Here is an 18,320-nt window from a genome sequence, read left to right on the forward strand (position 1 = left end):
GCCAAAGCTGTCACCAGGTAAATTGTTCTCAGCATTACAGTCAGTTGACTAAGCTCAGCATGGGGCAGGATGGGTTTTCTGCAGTAAGTCTGTGAGTTGTATTAGACTTTTGCTCTGAAAGTAATGGGAAAGCCCTACTGTTTTCCAGTGAGCCAGGATTTCATGTCACAGTTATTAACATCGATAAATGACAGATTCTTGGACAAGTTACAACTTCAGAAAATCAGACTCAACTGAGTAGTGGAGAAGGTCAAATAATGTTTAAATAAAGGTGAACTAAAAGTTAACAACACTCAGAATAACTTTTGCAAGCACACGTACCCGCAGAGCGATCTGATTATGTGGTACCTGACTTTTGGCAAGTTACATGATTCCATTTTAGCTTTATAGCTCATCGTGTAACCATTCTGATTTTTTCAGCTCTAATATAATTTGAAATGTGGAATAAAATTACTTTTTTTTTTTTTTTTAAGACAGAAACAGGCAGAAATGTTATGTTCTAAGGCATCTCTATGAGACTTTATTTCCTTTTCATTAAGCAATAGAACAAAACAGTTATCATGGAGTATATATTGTTTATATAGCAATACTCTGCCGTTTCTTTAAAGAGATCTAATGAAAGCTGAAAAATTGCTATGATTTAATTAAATTTTAAATATACCAAGAAGCTTTAATGAAAAGTTTTAAACATCTTAATTATGCTATCAAGATAACCTAACACAGAGAGAAATAGAAAACCTACCAGGCAGTAAGTAATCTGAATGGCTAAAATACATTTGAAATATTCAAGCATTATCTGATTTAATTGTTAAAAAGTAACTTGAGGAATAATCATCTTAAGATTGCCCTTATAAACATCTATTTTTAAATTTTCAGAAAAATAAGCACACAGCCAGAGAGCTAGGTACCTATGCATCCAGAAACTGGAGTCTAAGACTTAAAAGATTTGAGCATTTAGTAAATCCTCAGGCTTTTTATTTTTCCTCCTGTTAGTCTGTGTATCAGATCGTTTCTGGTCTTGCTTCTCCTCAGGTACTTTCCTGAAGGCCTTGTGTTTCCTTTTTCAGTATTTGGTCATCTGTCTTTCTGTCAGGGTTTCTCCAGCCACAATATATTTTCTCTTGGTTACTTTCTTTGGGGTAAAAATTGTTTATTTTTTATTCACAGTAATGAAACTTCAGAAGGATCAATGACATAATGGCTAGTTTTGTAATTAATACACTAGAATAGTGACAGGAAAAAATGGAAGAATGTGTAAAAAACATCAAATACTTCAATAAGGTTAAGTGATTGCAAAGTTTAATCTGCCAGAAGCAGATGGGTCATTGCTGTAGGTGCAGCTAATCCATCAGTGATGTGTCTAGAAACTCATATTTCTTGCTGACTTCTGCATCTAAGAATTCCCCCAATTACAGATGGACTGGTGATGCCCTGGAGCTCCTAATGTGCTGCTTTTGGGCAGGAAGGCATCAACAGCCCATGTCTGGGCAGGGCAGCCTGTGTCTCCCACACCTTCCACTCAGCGATGAGTCTTGCTGGTGGGTTGAGCTGGCATTTCTAGGTACTCTGAGGACATTTCTCCTGTTTTAAATGCAGTTGAAGTGTTTTGGCAAAGAAGTTTTGAAAAGGTTTGCCAGCCAAAAGTGATGTCAACCTACTACATTCCTTATCTTATGAAATCAGCATTTTCGTCTGCATTTACCCTGGAAGGTGGGGCAGAATTTGGAAATAAGATCTTCTATTCAAAGTTTGCTGTAACAGGAGATATAGCACATCTGCAAAGCTCTGTGCTTTACACACCCACCAGGTGCAAACAAGCACTTGTACGAGCACGTTTCAAATGTTTACCAATATTTGCCGGTTCGGTGCTCTTAACTCTGTGCCAATGCAAAACCACCCTTAATTCTGAAATTAAAAATGTTGGAGCGTATTTAATGCTTTATTTTTCATTTGCATGCCATTTTTTTGAATGCAAAGTAGGAACTGAAAAACCCCTTTCAACATTTTTGCAGGTGTTCATATAACAGAATACTAGTAAGTTCACTCAACTCTTCTGCCAATGGCAAATTATTTTCACACATTTCTGTTTCTTCCTTTTTTAATGTTTATTTATTTATTTATTTATTTTCCCTTTGGTCCAAAGGCACTCTGATTTCCAGGTGATATTTTATGTAGTAGTCCATGTTTCTAATAAATAGCTAGATTTGTGGAACCTATTAAGGATGTAATCAGCTTGGTATTCGGATTACATTTCTATCCAGCTCCCATTATAATCAGGATAAAGATTCCCTCTGATTTCAATGAGAGTTGGATCAAACCAGGAGCACTTTTTATTTTAAAGCAGTGTTAAGTGCTGCTGTTCAATGACATTGTTTCCCAGACACCAGCAATTGTTCACTGACCCAGATGTGAACTTGTGTTTTTTCTGTCTCTGTTTATAGACACCCTTTCTCTGTCATGCTTATCTACCCTACTTACAGAGACCTATTTGACTTGCTGAGAAGTTACAGTGGTCAAAATTAGAAAGCCTGCAGAAAACTGTTTATAGCAGAGTCTGTCAAAAATACCATGAAATAGACACAAAAATAATATTTACATAGATCAGGGGCCCCTATTTTGCCATTCTTCCTTCTGTGCCGTTACTCAGCTGTAGGAAAGGAGATTAGTACTTGGAAGAGGAGCAAAAAAAATAAAATAGCAGCTCACTTAGTAATCCCTAGACACTGGAATGGAAAGAAGCCATTCTTATAGCCGTATTTCCACCTGACAAGGCAAGGTGGTAAGTTTCACAAAATGCAGGGTCTTTAACCAAATGCCTGCCTATATTTGTGAGCAAGGCTCAATCCTGCAAGACTCAAAGTCCATTTCACCTAACAAAGGAATCCAAAGGTTTTGTTTGTTTGGTTTGGTTTTGTTTTATTATTGCTTGGTGGTAGTGTTTTTGTTTTACTTTGTTTTGTTTTGTTTTGGTTTGGTTGTTTGTTTGTTTGCCAGGCAGACAAACAAAGACTATGAAAACCAGAAAGAAAAAGCCAAAAAGAAGAAAGAGGTATATTCTTATCCACAGTCCACTTCAGATATAATGGTCATGAATATAATTAATGTTGACCTTTGTCAGCACAAAGGTCACAGAATTTCTGGAGACATGTGGGTTCTACATGAAATTTCTGTTATTCGTATAAACATTGCTAATGTGTCACAGCAAAGCTGTGTGATGTTTCAAACTTTCAGTGTTAGTTGTGTTTGCAGCTGGGTGCTAGACCTGTAAAAAATATGATGTGTACAGAGATCTTAAAGTAAAGACTTCAGTAAAATTACCTTGCATGTGCAAATGAGTGTAAGATTTCTCTTCTCTGTTACTCATGGCATGTATGCTCAAAATAGTTAGGGACAAATATCCTAAAGCTCTCCATTTTTTTTTTAGTTCAGAGAAAACAACACTTTCCATTTCTTTTTTTAATGGTACAACTATTTTTAAGTAATCTATGAGCTTTCTAACTAAATGAAAACTGTAAAATAAATAAATAAATAAGACAGAGCTCACTACCGAATAAGTTGTTTTCAGTCTAAGCTTGGCACAGGATGTACATTTTATAAATAATTAAATAAGAGACAATTTAAAAACAAACAAACAAACAAACACCTCACCAGTAACAAAGGAAATGTTATCAACTTCAAGACCTGTCTTATTTTCAAAAGACTAGAAAAACTTACTATCATTGTGGTTCAAAGCAGAGATATGCCTTGCATTTTTGAGGTGTTTTGTGTTCAGTTGGGACTACCATTCTGTGATGCAAGATCTTCTATATCCTCCATCACTTTGTCTAGAATGACAGTGTGAATCAATCTGGGAAACAGCTTCACAAAATAAATGTGGGTGAACATTTAGAGCTTAGAGATTTTGTCAATTTTTAAACCAGACCAGTACACCTACCACTGTTATGCTTCTTGAAATGTATTGAGGAACATTTTTTGTTATTGTGTTCTATGATGATTCTATAAAACGACCAGATTTAACCAAAATGTATTTATTGAAGAGATAAATTTTAAAATGTGGCTGAGCAAACAATTAAAGTGGTGCATCTGGATATTAATCTTCAGTACAACAAGAACCTGAGTAGAGGTGTAGACAAAGATATGACACTCATACATCTGATCTGCCTTTACATTACAGCTTTTTTACAAATGTTAAATCACACCTGTATTAGTAGCTTATGTATGTGACCAACTTGCGAATATAAAAATTGCAAAATGTAAATATAAACCTGGTTATTGTCCTAGTGCTCTCACTGAGGCAGAAACCTGTGCATTAAGAAACTACAAGCTTGGAGGTAGATGAGAGCTTTTGTGTCCCACACGCATTCCATTTTCTGTATACTAGGATTAAAATATGTAAATATGAAGATAAAGGACTTCAAGAAAACATTTGAAGGGAAACACCCTTCATCCCTTGCCCTCCTCCTCCTTCTCCTCTCCCTCTTCCCCCCCCCCCAAAAAAAAAAAAAAAAAAAAAAAAAAAAAAAAAAAAATTCCCCAAAGTACAGCAGAATTATGACTTTTCAACAACCGTGTTGGTGGATTCTTTGCTGAAGCACTTAATGCTTGATAAGTAGTTACTTCATCAGTTGGCTTGGTAATGGCTGTAGATTAATATCTGACTGTTTTGGCCTGTTTTAGTGCTGAATTGATTTTACTTTTTGTGATGCTTGAACAACTCTACTGGCTGATCAGTACAGGAGTATCCAGCTCCCATTTCTGTACAAAATGTGGGGAGATAGACAACTTAGAAAGCTATAGTGCTCTATTTTCATGCTCAGTAAAGTCTACTGCAGAGTGAGCCCTCACAAATTCATATCACAACCATTACAGCTGCAATGATCTTTCCCTTTTTATATATAGTGTAAAGCATTTGAATACATTAGAGTTGCATTTCTCTTGTTCACTGGTATGGTATTCTGTTTGTTGAAACATCGGTCACTGACCACAGAAAGTACCTTTCCCCTCTGCTGGAAAATATCTAGATAACTTTACTGCAAAACATTCCCCTTGCCCATCAGATATGTATTAACACACTTGTAAGCAGCTACAGCATGAAATGCAAAGTTTGATATGACACAGAGCTGTCTGGAAGGTTTTTAGCCTGAAAATGTAATCATAGATTTCCATAGCAACTTTCCTGCACTAAAGCTCTACCATATATGAAAATATTGTCTTTAAAGAACAGGCAGGTATATATTATTTTTAGACTAGGACAACGATGAGAATGCTGGAGATGCAACATGGGCTCTTGGAAATTTTTCTGTGTAGGCAAGAATAAAATGTTACACGGTATTGCGCAACTGGACATAGGTTGTATTTTGTGCTCTGAAGAAAATTGATTGCAGTCTTTTGAGTACATTTACAATAACATGTGCTGGCAAAACCATTAATTTGATTGCCCTTACTGAATATTGTGCAAACAATCTGTGTTTGCAATGTCTGCGAACAACACATATCTCAGTAAATTACTGTGTTGTAAGTAATACCGTTAAAAGCAAATTTTAATGGTTATTTTTTAGCAGCTCTAAGGGAACATTGGCAGTCATATTGCTTCTTCACTTCATTGCTAGATGGTTTGAATGAAACACTCAGAGAGACTTTGCAGCTGTGGAGGATAGGCTATTGAATTTAAATGATCCAGCACAATCATTAGAATTCCTGAAAATGTCCAGAAGTCATTGCACACAGATATTTTCAGATTACCCACTGAATATAGGAGGATTGGCAATGAAGAAAGAGATGGATATGAAAAGACTGCCAGACAGCCTTTCTCTGTGACAATAACTCGACCAATTCTGGAGTTGCTAACTGCTTTTTACTGCTATTTGGCAGTTACGGCTTCAAGAGAAATGAACGGCATGTACTAAGGAAGGCAAACCATTGTTGTATTCATGACCTTACAGCAAACATCCTTCATACTCAAAGACAACTGACTGGCATGCAGATTTGTTTCATAAACAAAAAGTAGTGTTTTCTCTCTAAACAATTCATTGTGAGCAATTTGTCATTGCAAACAGCTTCTGGCAGTTGACCAATTCCTTTCACAGAATCCTTCTTTAAACCAACTGGTCATTAAAATCTTTTTTTTTTTTTTTTTTTTTTCTTTCCCAACAATGGTGCTGATTCATTCTTAATGAATAATTTGCTTAGATTACTACATTTGCTGGATGAGATGGTATAACACTTACGTGCCATAAATAAAATTGTTAACACTAGGTTGTCATTTCATTGTCTTTCTCCTCAACTAATTATTTCTGTATCATTTTTAATTTTTTATCCTTCATGGGCAACATCTGAAACCATACCACTTTTTAAGGCCAGAGGAAATTATTTGACTAAAGTTATTGATTCGACCTAACATATGCATGCATGTTCTAGGCCATTATTTTTCTTTCCTTGTGTAGGGGGGAAAAATAGGAAGAAAAATAAAAACAAACTAACAAAACAAACAAACAAACAAAGTCTACTATAGAGAAGAATAATTAAGATTTAAATCTACTGTAAATATAGAGAAACAAAATGCCAGAATCACAATAAATATAAGATAACATATGTTTGAAAACAGGTAAATAGAGATTAACAGTCTATTCAAATCATATTTGAGCAATATGACATTTATTAACTTCTAGCTGGAACATTAAACAAGATAAAAATATTCTTAAATATGTTAAAATAAATTTTGTATCACTTTCACTACTTTTTCTTTTTTTTTTTTCAATCAACAGATTTTTTTTTCTTTATTGATCTAAAATGTTATTAATAGCTAATATGTATATTGAGTCAAATCAATTTACATTGGCTATGTGTGTCATCTACCTCTAAGAAAGAGTGTTAAGTTGAAGGCATTGAATTGAAAAAAATAAATAAATAATGAAATTCAACTCATATTGTCATAGGGATCGATTTCTGTTCAGCTTCTTTTATCCTTTATGATCTGGAAGAAGCCATTTCTGCAGGCTGGGACTCCATTTTGTCATCTGAAAAATGAAGACACTTATCTTTCTGGTCTCCCAGGTGCTGTCTGATGCTAACCTCATTGGTGTCTATGAAGACTGCAGGTAATTTCGTGATGAGAGCAACAGAAAGGTCTGTAAATAAGATAAAATATAATATGTGAAGGAGAAATTGATTTTAACCAGAGCTGATAATATTTCTTGTCAATACTGACATATTAGTTTCATTTTCCATTATTTCTAGGTGTTTTATTTCAACTAGAAAAGCATAGCCTCTCAAACAGTGTTTAAGTAGTATTATTTATCTATCTATGTTTAGGTTCCAGTGTCTATGCAGAGGGCAAGAAAAGTTTGCCAATTTTCAAAATACTATTATTTGAACCAGCAATGGCCTATATTTATAAGGGACACCCATAGTTTTATTTTGGAGTAGTGTTGACATGGTTTCTCCTACCATTCTTGTTCAATGGGAATTAGACCGATTATGGATGCTGCGGGCTCCCTGACTGGGTCCCTGACAAGATGGGTCTCATTCTGTTTCAGTCTTTTGGCTGAAACAAGAGCACAAACTAGCAGATGACAGTAGAGAGGGTGGATTAATTGGTTAAGGAGTTAAAAAGGACAGCAAACAGCACATTATTTTGCTAATGGGTGACCCCATTGTTCCCATATGACCTCGTCCAGCTTTTGATGTCTCAAAATTTCACCTTTGTGAGTGAGTGTGAACAAGTACTTCACAAAAACTACTTTCCTTCAGTGTTTGGTGATGACAGCTCATGCTGTTTGAAAATCCATTTATTAATGAGGATGAGTCTTACATGTCATAAGCAGTTCAAACAACAGCTAAAACTAAGATCAGTAACCTCATAAATAAATAATTATATGAACTGGTCAACTCCAAGACTGCATGCAATACAGATCAGTTCACTTCGGCTTGGCCCAGTAGCTAGGCTGCCCTTTCCTAACATCCACGGACCATATATAATAATGCATAATATACCCCACTGTGTCCTGAAGTAAATCACAAGATGCAGCACACACATCCACATATATATATATATAATCTGTTGAACGTGGGGATGTGATAACATATTCCTGCCACAAAATACGCTCCTCTTCCACTCCACAGGACTTACAATTGTGCTAATACTTTTGTCTAGCAACTGCTCTCACCAATACAAGTAAAATTTCAATGTCCTAGATCACTTCCTGGTATTCCAAAAGTAAATGGAATCAGTTTGGAAGCAACATCCACCTACCAGTGCTAGACAGAGGAATGATACTGACTGAGCTGTTTTCTCAATACTAGTACTTAAATTGACATACGTACAGGACCTGGCTGGGAGGGAGTTAACTTTATTCATAGCAGCATCTATGGTGCTGCGTTTTGGATTTGTGACCAAAACAGTGCTGACAGCATAGCCAAGTTTAGGCTATTGCCAAGCGGTGCCTGCACATTCTCAAGGATTGCTCTGCCTCACCAGCAAATAGATGGGCAAGAGGCTGGGAGGAGACACAGCTCAGGGGACATAGCTGACCCCAGATGACTGAAGGGACATTACTGACCATGTAAAACCATGCTCAGCTATGAAATCCAGAGTAGGAGGGGTATCTCAAAGTAACCATTCCTCAGAGGGTGGCTGGGCATCAGTCTGCTTGTGGGAGATTGTGAGTGATTGCCTTTGCTTTGCTTTATGTTTTGTTTTGTTTGTTTGTTTGTTTTTCTTTTCTTTCTTTTGATTAATCAAATGTCTTTATGTTGATCCTTGAGTTCTTCACACCTTTGCCCTTGTGACTCTCTCCTATCTAGCTGTGAAGGAAGTAAGTGATAAATGGTGTGTGAGCTAACCAAACAGCAAGGGTCAGCTCAGAAATATGCAGCAGCCAAGTGTACAAGGTCAGTGAAACGAGAGAGGACAATTCACACTGTCACGTACAAACCATAGTTGTGCAAAAGACCACAAGTGTGGTCCTTTCACAAGTGTGCAAAAACATGGCTGTTCCAGATTCACCCATAAGGAGTGTTGTGCAGATGTTATTTACTGTCTATCTCTATGAAATTACACTGTGAATTACTCAATTGCTTAGGAAGATCTCTTGTTTGCCATTCAATTAATCTTGTTATTCTGGGAACATTAAACATTCTTGGATCAGACCAGGAGGAGTTTGATGTCTTATGTGTCATCAGTTATACTTTCCTTATACCCTTTTCACTTATTAATGGAGCAGTGGCTTGAAAATATTATGATTTTTTCCTCTTTTATTCCAGAATAAAGAATTCCAGTCTTCCAGAACTTCACTGTACTGATAGCAGGCTTTTTAAGTCCATCATGAACATATTTGTGAACAGCATATGGTCACAAATAGCCCTGTGCATTTGCTTGCATGCCCTTTAGAAAGAAAGTTTATCTTATCTGCAATCAGTCATCCAGAATATATAGTATTCCCACCATGGGACCAAATCCAGCTTGGGTGCAGCTGCAGTATTCATTCCTAGAACTGAAATCACCTAGCAAGGGATGTGGCCACCAGGAGCAGATGTCATTAAACATGTACTCACTGAGTGAGGTCAGATCAGTGAATTGACAGCATCACCCTGCTGGATCTGAACTCCTGCTTTTGTGTATCTTTCATGGAATATTTTCTGGGTTTGTGGAGGATTTTTGTAAAAACTTGGACAGACTGCCAGTGAGTCTGTTCAGAATAGGATGGTAGAGACAGCAGGAGCACAGCCAAGGTGGGCCATAAAACACCTGCTTTGTGCTGCTCTAAATCTTCTTCTGCATGGGTCTGCTGAGGTACCCTGGCACTCTACTCAACCATAGTTCATCATGGCAAATATTAATAATTATCGATCTTGCATAGTTTGAAGAAGCAGTGATCTTCCCTTGTGGAGGAACCCATATATCTCACTGGCTGTCCATTCCTTTGTCTGTGTTTTATAACAACAGAAGTAAACTTTATGGCTTTGCTTATTTACTTCTAAAGAAACAATTCTATGCATGAAGGCTAAAGTGTCTGAAATAATTTAGGTTAATGTAATTTTGGGGGTTTTCTTTTATTAAAAGTGAACATCGGTCAACAATACCCTGGAAGGCTAGTGGGTGGAGATAAGGTTAAGCACAATATTAATATAGCTTATTTGCTATATTTGCTCTTGTTGCCTCTTTTTTTTTAAACTCTTAATATGACATGGGCCAAAGTACCTGAAAATTATTGCTGTCAAATTGTACTGTCAAATGCTATAAGAGTAATGACCAAGATATTAGATAATATAGAAAAATATTAAAAATTCGTCTTTCATCTCCTAGATGCTCACTGGTAAATTATTCCATATCCATAGCAGATGTGTATAAAGGGCTGACTACTTAAGACAAGCAAATAGGCACCCATTTAATGTCCTGACATTTAGGCAATAGGCTTTTAAATCTGAGTTACCATGGTGTTCAGATCTGAAGAGCTCTTACGGTGTTTCAGCTGGCCAAAACTCTCCTTTTGTCCTTCTCTGTCTGTTCAGGACATTTGTCTGAGAGGTCAGGCTTTCTCTGTGTGCACGATGAGTGCCTCATTATGTCTGCCTTCACAGGATTTGTTTATTTCTTTGTTTGTTGTCCGCCTGTCTGTCTGTCTATCTATCTATCTATCCATGAGGTAGTCATTGGCCATCTACCTCACAAGTCTGGTGTGTACTATTATGCTAGGCTGGCTGTGAATACCCTCGAAATTATATGTGTATTCTTTCCTGCTTGCAGGCTCTGTGCATGATCTCCCACATCACTTGCTGCAGTCCTGTTTGTCTCAGTCCCATTTCTGTCTCCTGGTTTGGGCTGTAGCTACATTTGCTTTGGAACCATATTTAACTGTCTTGCAACACCACTGTATTGGGTCTGGCTGGAATGTTAACTTTCCCAGCAGCAGCCCATACAGTGCCGTACGCTGTACTTGTAGCTGGAACAGCAGTGTTATCACACCAGTGTTGTGTCTGCTGCTGAGCAGCAGTGGCACAGTATTAGGCCTTTCTCTAACCCTCCTAGGGGGTGGGCAAAAGTTGAGGAGAGAAACATCACTAGGGCAGCTGGCCTAAACCAATCAAAGGGATATTCCATACCATGTGATGTCACACTCAGCAATAAAAGGGGAAAACAGGAAGAAGAGAGGAGGGGTGGGCTCTCGTTTGGAAGACGTCGGTCCTCCTCTCGAACACCGGCTGCGTGCGTTGAGGCCTTGCTTCAAGGACGTGGTCAATCATCGCTCATTTGTGGGAAGTAGAGAGTAATTTCTTTCCTCTGCACTTCCATATAGCCTTCATTTATTTTGTTTGTTTGTTTTCCTCCCTTCTTTTTATTTTCCTTTTTTTCCCCTCCCTTTCCCCTTTCCCTTTTTATTTCCCCTTAGTTAAATTGTTAGTTCGGTAGTCTTTATTTTATTATTATAATTATTTTCCCTTTAATTAAATTATCCTTATCTCAACCCGTGAGTTGTTCTTTGCTTTACTTCTCCCCCTCCTCATCTAAAGGAGGGGGAGTGAGAGAGCGGTTGTGGGGTTTAGCTGCCCAGTACGGTAAAACCACCACAACCACATAGTTTGTAAACTATAGGTTGGTCACCTCTGCCATCCTTTGTGACATGACAGATACATTATTATTTTCATCTGCTCTGTAGGATATGGATCCCTGACTTGGCTGGAAATGTAAATTAAATAAAGCTAGTATTATTGCATGTACCTTTCATTTTACAGACTTGATCCTTGATATATCAGTGTACCTGTATTACAGGTACTATATTTTTCCTTATGTCCATAATCCTTTCTAGCAAATCCACAAAATATCTGTAATAGGACTGCCAATCAAAACTGAGCAAGAAGAAAACACTGTCTCAAAGTACAAGGTGGCCCTGGCACAATTGCAGCAGTGCTAATTCTCAGACCAAATGACACCTGCAAAGCTGCCAAAACAGCTGGCAACAGGGCTCACCAGGAAGTCAGCTGCCATCACTAATAACATGTTATCTACAGTCTGATAGTGAGGTCCTGAGAATAATAGAAGAGCTACAAATTCACAGATAAAGTAGCACTAAGGTTTGAAGGGTCCTGTTTAAATTTCAGGTGCAAACATAATCTTTACATAATTTAGAACGTGTGTGTAAAATTATATCTTTATACTTAACAGGTCTCAAATTCATTTTCACTAAAGTCCATAAAATCTGCTTCATGACCTAACCATCAGAGAGCATTTTGATCACAGAACAGTCACATAGAAATTTCACCTGAATGAATGCATTCAAAGACATACATAGCATCAATACATTTGTCCTACCTTTTCATTATGATATGCTCCTAAAATTAAATAAATATGAAGTGTGGACATGGATACAGATGCAAAAATGCTTGTCACAGATATGTGAATGCATGCACACATACGCATTATTTGTGTGCATATATAGATATGTATGTTCTTTCTGTTATCCAGTTAGGTAACCTGTATGTAACAGAAGACCCTCAGAAAGGAACTACAAGGATCAGTTCTCTGAAAGAGTATATGTAGTATTCAATATTCATTATTTCTTCATTAAGTCAGTAATCACTTCTTCATTTTTTTCTTTAGAGTAGGAACTGCATGAGTTTGTATAAGATATAGAGCTTTCAGTCTTACCTACTTTTTCTGCTAATGTCATTTCAAGGACAGAAAATGTGCTCTTTTATTCAGATTTATGCAATGATCATTGAAGCTAATGTTTTACCTGGAAATTAAGGAGAGCAGAAAACACATTTGAGGACAAATGCTTTCAGTATACAATACATTTAAAACTTATATCCAAGTACAGTGAACTAGCAGTTCACAAGCAATTAGTAATAAATGCCAATTATTGTACGGTCTGTATCATGTCTCTGAATGTTTTGAATCTCCTAACTTCCTTTAGTGAGATCAGTCTTTGGGGCTAATCTCTCCCACATGAGCAATACCAGAAGATTGTCTTCACTACAGAGCAAAAGAGAAATTGTTTAAGTAAAGGCAGAGACTGCATAAATCATAAACCACTTTCTCAGACAAAGGCCATTAAGTAAGTCTGTGTACAAATTTGACACTTTGTTTCCTTGCCTTTGACAGCCCTGTGGAAAGGTTTAAATGTACAAGATCTGACTAAACCTTTCAAAAACTCATCACTGAATATTTGTTAACCTTGTACTCTGATAGCTGTAGAACAAAGATAATACTCTTCAAATGGAGATAAATTACAGTCTTTCAAAAGATTATCACCAGTCTTAATCACATTTGCTCCTACAGCTGAACAGTCAGTGACCTTGTTACTCACACAACAAACGTACCTGCAGCTTCACATCCACGCAGGTACATTAGTCTAACCAGCCTGCTGAGAACAGCCAGATTTCTACAGACAAGCAAGGGAATTCAGTTGGCTGGCTGATAACCCTTTCAAGATTGAAATCATCTTTGTTGGCAGCATGGAAAGTGGGATCAGGTGCAACCTCAGCAAATTGGCCAATGACACCAAGCTGAGTGCAGTCAACACAGTGGAGGGAAGGGATGTTATCCAGAGGGACTTGGAGAAGTGGGACCATGTGAGCATCATGAAGTTCAACAAGGCCAAGCAGGATGAGGGAGATGATATCCTCCCTGTACTCTGCTCTTGTGATACCCCAGCTGGAGCACTGCATTAAGTTCTGGGGCCCCCAGCGTAAGAAAGATATGGACGTATCAGAACAAGTCCAGAGGAGGGCCACAAAGATGACCAGAGGGTTGGAGCACCTCCACTTTGAAGACAGACTGAAGGAATTGGGGTTGTTCATCCTGGAGAAGAGAAATATCTGAGGAGACCTTATAGTGGCCTTCCAGTACCTAAAGAAGGCCTACAGGAAAACCGAGGAATGGCCTCTGTGTCAGGGGATGTGGTGATAGGACAAGGGGTAATGGCTTTAAACTAAAAGATGGTAGATATGGATTAGATATTAGGAAGAAATTATTTACTCTGAAGGTGGTGAAGCCCTGGCACAGGTTGCCCAGAGAAGCTGTGGATGCCCCATCCCTGGAGGTGCTCAAGGCCAGGCTGGATGGGGCTTTGGGTAACCTGGTCTAGCGGGAGGTGTCCCGGCCCATGGCACAGGAGAATGGGACTGGATGGTCTAGAAGGTCCCTTCCAACCCATATCATTCTATGATTCCATGATTCTATGAAATCCTACAATTTGTGGAACTTGGCAAATTTCCAGTGGAGCTGATATGTGTTGATCAGCAGTTCAAAAGACATCCTGAGTCCTCAGTAGGTGTAGTCCAGGGTGGCACCGGAAGTTTCCAGGATGTTATTCTTCCAACCACGAGGCTGCCAGGCAGCTAGCTGGCCTTCTCTTCAGCAGAAACAGAGCTCTGAACAAACACTGGATATTCCCTTGTGTCTATGTACATTTTCAAAGGCAGCTTCTTATTTTTATTTTTTTTTCATTTTCTTTCATTTCAGCCAAGAGTGCTCCTACACCTTATTTGACATTAACATTTCAGCACCCACATTTCATATTAAAACATGTTGGCTTGGCTGGAACTGTGCTGCAGGGAGTTGATGTGCAAGCATTTCTTTGTCCTGGCTCTAGTTTCTTGCAGAGGTGTTGGGGTGGAGATTAGCCTGTTATTAATTATCTCCTAATGGCATTAAATCCCACGCTTTATGGATTTGGGGACTTCCCGTGCCAGCCCAAGTTTAGCAGAATCAGATTTAACATCACAGGTTTAATATGCAATTTTTGCAGAGGGAAAGCCTTTATTTGCTTAATTTATTTATTTTCTGCCTCTTTCTTTACCCCATTAATAACATGACCTTTATTGGCTGGAATTGTCACCTCTTGATGTTGCACAGTGGCACAGCATAGTAAGACATGAAGCCGGGTTTAAGGAATGGGTCCTTCTTCTGTGAAGCAGCCTGTGAACTTGTGGGCAGAGGTGTCTGAGCACTGTGCAAAGTCAGTCTTGACATGAAAGCCAAGCCAATACCACCCTAAGGTACAGTGGCTGGCATTGCAACAGATCTATGTATTGTAGCTATGAGATTTTCTCTACTCTTTCATCTTCTGACTTTTAGTTTAATAGTTATTGGGTTTGATGACTCTTTTATTCCTATTTTGGGGGGGGAAATAATAATAATAATAATAATAATAATAATAATAATAATAATAATAATAATAATAATAATAATAATAATAATAATAATAATAATAATAATAATAAAGCCATCCATTGTGAGTGTTGATGAGTGCTCTGTTGCCTCAACGTGAGCAGAGGTCCCCCAGCACCACACAGAATCAAGCCATTAGCAACAACATGCTTAGAAGTGGATAAAAAATAAATAAAAATAAAAACATCTTTACAACATTTTTCTCAAAACTGCAGTCAGGGAAATAGTAACACTTTACTCTCACCATGGAATCTGGAAAAAGTTTCAAAGCCAATAATAATAAATAACTGCTGTCACATACCCTGAAGACAAATCTTTGTAGGAAACTGCCAAATGATATTTTATGTGTTTGATGTTCCTCTGCCTTCTTTCATGTGCAATCAGTCTCCCCATTCTCTTGGCTTCTCCCGTTTTAGTGGCTGCTGAAAAACTCCTGCAAGTCTTCCTTATACAATTCTACAGCAGGCTTCAGATACAAGAAATAAAAAATCTTTTGCAGCTTTTCATTCATTTACTTACCCCAACACTGTGTGAGTTGATTATCCCAGGAAATGGTTAATGGTTCTAAGTGTTTTCATATACTATAGCAAAACCCAGGATTTGACTCTTGCTTTTGTAAGTGAGCTCATGTGATTTTATTTTTTTAGGGGAGAGGAAAGAGGCCATTTTAATCACATGGCTGTGAACTGAGTTTCGAGCTTCATTTTCTAACAAAAGAGCACAAGCCTTCCTTCACAAAAGCAACAGTAAAATCTTAAATATAGGTTTTCTTTTTTTTTTCTTTTTGCTTTTGACTATGACAATTATTTTGCATAGCCTCAAAGTAATGTTTACAAAGCACAAACATGACAAAACAATCTTCCAGTCTTTATTTATTTTTATTTTTATTTTTATTTCATTGTTTTGTTTGTTTTTATTTTTATTATTTTATTTTTATTTATTTTTGTTTATTACTTTTTCTTTTTTTTTCACTGTGCCATAGGGTCAGCTGAACTCTGCTTTATGGAGACATAGTTGTGAGTTGTCTCTGCATCCCCCTCTGCTCAGTCTGTAAAACAACTTGGGGTATTTGGCAGGACTGCTGTACTTACAGAGGTCACTGCTGCTTGGTTTCTGCCAGACAGTAATGACAAGCAAACCTCACCAAGCTCTCTGGGCCCAGGGATTAGGGTACACTGACTGGCACACAGGCTGTCACAAAGGCTTTCTGAGTGAGATGGAGTCACAACCCTCGTTGAACATCCTTCCAGAGCCCTCGGCCATATTCTCCAGAACAGGAGCCACACACCTGCCAAACTCTGCATCACAAACCTCAGTGGAGATGAAGACCCAAGATCTCCATGGCTATACTCTGTTTTACCCAACCTCACAGGCAAGCATTGATGCACTTCACGAGCATTGCAAAACCATCTTAACATTGAGCTCTTCTAGCTCATTCTTTTTGTGGGGTTGGACTCACAGACTGGTGAGTCAGGTTAACACTCACACATGCATGTGCAAACAGGAACTGGCAGACCAGCAAGTTAGGTTTACAAATGCAGATTTTACATGTATCTGCAGGTGTGTACATGCATTTGGCATGGATCCATATCAGCTGTTCTGCCTCTTCCTTCAATTTCACACACAAAAGTTTTGAGGAATTAACACAATTGTTTTACAAAATAAAACAGCTGAGCTTTTCTGGTTTTTAATTAAAACACTCAGCAGAAGCCATGGAGAACCTTTTTGGATAGAGAACCTAAATTAACAAGGAATTGCAAGGGAACATTTTTTTTTCTTTGCAGAGATCACCTTACAAATGTCATCAGAATACATCTGTGCATCATGGCTGCATGCTACTAAATACTATCAGAAAGCTATCACAGGGATCCAAATGAAATTGGGAAATCTTCTTATATAGTGCTGGAGTTTTTATTACATGGCATGTTTATTGCTTGTAACACCTGAGCATCTGCAGATTTCCAGCCAATTCTTTCTCTAAATCAGTAATAAAAACTGTCCTACTGCTCTGCATTCCTGTATAAGAAATCCCTCAAAATGATGGAAAGGTGGTTATTAGAGGTGCCCTTGATATCTCTTGCTCTTTGCCTTCAATTCATTGTCCCTTTTTTGTTTTGTATGAAAAACTTCCCATCACAAAAGATGTTTGGCATCTGGTCACATGCATAAAGAGGTGAGATTGGGTGCTCTGCCACTGCCTGTAGTCACAGAAAACCAGGCAATGTCCCAAATTTTATGTTCCTGCTGCTTTTTATACAAGAATCTCAATCATCAAACTCAATCTGAGCACTCTGAGTATTTAAAACAGTCAGAAATACACTGGATGTATAAGTAGTACATGTGTTCAGTTAAAAAGATAATGTTTGCAGGTGGGAAATTATGCAACTATCTGGAGACAACTGCATGTACTGATTCACTCCCAGCTACAGCAACTGAGGAACAGATTAGGCAAGTTACTGCGTGCAAGATTTTTCAACAGGACTGCACATTTGACCTTTCAAATTCAAGCATCAATGATCACCATTTCTGTTTATTATACAACTCTGGCAGTGTAACTGTTTTTACTACTACTCTTTGTTTTTTATTATTACTCTGTGGTTAACCCCAGGACTCTAGAGGAACTGTTGCTTGCTGTATCACACATGTTAATTTTGCCTATCAAGCACATTTTTCCTTTTGCATGACTCAGAAAATAAGGCACAGTGAATCTGTTGCAAGTAGCCACAGTTATGAAAGAGCTTGTGGCTCCACAGAGTTGTTTGTTCACAGGACAGACGAGACAAAAATGGATTGCAGTGCTTTTTTTTTCGGTATGTCTTCAGAAGTATTCTTGAACCCAGACTGTAATCTCTCTCATGAAGAGTGCTTTGTTTTCTTGATGCAGTGGTTGGTTTTGGGATTCTTTCTTTGCACCTCTTTCCGTTTGTTCTTCTCTGTTCCCTACCATGTTTCTCCAACTATCTGTGTAGAAAACATCACATCTTCTTGTTTTCCCTATTGATCCTTTCACGCCAGGACATCTGGACAATGGGTCATTTTTGTTTAGCATTCACATGATTGAATTAATAATGGGACTTGTGAAAAGCTATGTAGAATTCCTATAGACAGGCGCCTGAACTAGGCCAATATTTATTACAGATGTCTGTTGCCG

The 18,320-nt window shown here is 37.9% G+C and overlaps 1 long non-coding RNA gene across 1 annotated transcript; it reads right to left on the reverse strand.

The window, feature by feature from the left end:
• Window positions 1-4,549: 4,549 nt before the first annotated feature.
• LOC137848391 (uncharacterized) lies at window positions 4,550-13,404 on the reverse strand. The gene is made up of 3 exons (XR_011091324.1): window positions 13,318-13,404; window positions 12,644-12,731; window positions 4,550-7,127 (listed from the first exon to the last, which is right to left on the reverse strand). It is a non-coding gene; the product is annotated as an uncharacterized lncRNA (long non-coding RNA).
• Between the last annotated feature and the right edge of the window lie 4,916 nt (window positions 13,405-18,320).

This window comes from Anas acuta, chromosome Z (assembly GCF_963932015.1).
Source record: "Anas acuta chromosome Z, bAnaAcu1.1, whole genome shotgun sequence".
NCBI lineage: Eukaryota > Metazoa > Chordata > Aves > Anseriformes > Anatidae > Anas > Anas acuta.